Below are 1,444 nucleotides of genomic sequence, written 5' to 3'. Positions count from 1 at the left end.
AGAGTTTTTAAGAGTTTTAGTCAAATGCTTTATAAGATAGTATATATATATATATATATATACGTATGTGTGTGTGTATAGATGTGCGGTACTAATTATACAACTTTTTACATTTGTACAACCAATACAAGCCAATCTCAACCGTCCATTTAATTTGATGAGTATGTGGTTTCATAGAAGTTTTGATTGTTTTATAATATAAAGTATTGATCATAATTAATGAACCCTATGCATCTTCCATAAATATCCAAATCATAATAAATGAACTCAACATTTCCATAAATATCTCAATTGATTGTACAAATATGATAGTTGCATTTGAAACGTCATTTATATATATATATATATATATATATATATATATATATGTGTGTGTGTGTGTGTGTGTGTGTATGTATGTATATATAATCATTTTTGTTAGCCTATAAACCCAATTTTGTTATAACAATGTAAATTTTAAGTCTATTAAAATACTGTGCATTTTTAAATGACAAAAAATTGAAAAGGATTATATGGATTTTTGAATTACGAAAGATGATTTTTTGTGTGTATTATAAACATGGCCAAAAATTAGTCTTGGACCGGGCGGGACCCATAACCGGTCCTGGTTCAGGCCAGGCCGGTCCATAGAAACATCCAAAATCAGCAACTGGTCCCGAACCATGGTCTCATAACCGATCCCGACTTATAATCTTATAACCGGTCCCGGGCAAGGCCGATCCCATTTCGGTCCTCAGGAAGTCCCGGGCGAGGCCATAGCCATCTCTAGTGTATATATACATTATCATTCCTTATTATGTATTTCACGTTTATAAGGGCAATCATGTCTCTTCTTGCACTCATCTTTGTCTTCCTCTTTAGACATTCACTCGCAACCTCAAATGATGCGCAAGAAAACTTCATCCGATGCCTACTCAATTCAAATGAACTTAATACTCCGGTTGCCGTAGCAATATACACTCCGGCCAACTCTTCCTTCCCCACCGTGTTGCAAGCCTACATCCGTGACCTCCGCTTCAACGAACCCACCATTGCGAAACCGCAGCTAATCGTTACTGCACAGGGCCGGTCCTGGACATAGGTCCAGAGGGCGATGGCCCAGGGCAACATAAACCCAAGGGGCATCAAATTATAAAGCCCAATGTATATATATGTTTTCAGTTTTCAATTGGGCCTAAGAATATTACCGTTTCCATTCGTCCATCTCCCTCCCTCACGGCTCACTCCCTCCCTCCTGCCTCTTGCTCCCGCTCCCGCTCCCGCTCCCGCCTCTCGCTCTTGCTCTCGCTCTCGCTCTCGCTCTCGCCTCGCTCACTCACAGAACTCACAACAGAAATCGATTTATTTCACGATTCACGAATCGTAATCGCAATTGCAATCGGCCTTGACAGTTGACAGTTGACACAATCGGCTCTCGTTTCTGCCTCTCTCGTCTGCCTCTCAC

The sequence above is a fragment of the Cynara cardunculus genome, unplaced genomic scaffold (assembly GCF_001531365.2).
Source record: "Cynara cardunculus var. scolymus isolate 2C unplaced genomic scaffold, CcrdV1 Un_Scaffold_634, whole genome shotgun sequence".
NCBI lineage: Eukaryota > Viridiplantae > Streptophyta > Magnoliopsida > Asterales > Asteraceae > Cynara > Cynara cardunculus.
The sequence above is the reverse complement of the archived record's forward strand: the minus strand, read 5'-3'. Positions refer to the sequence as shown.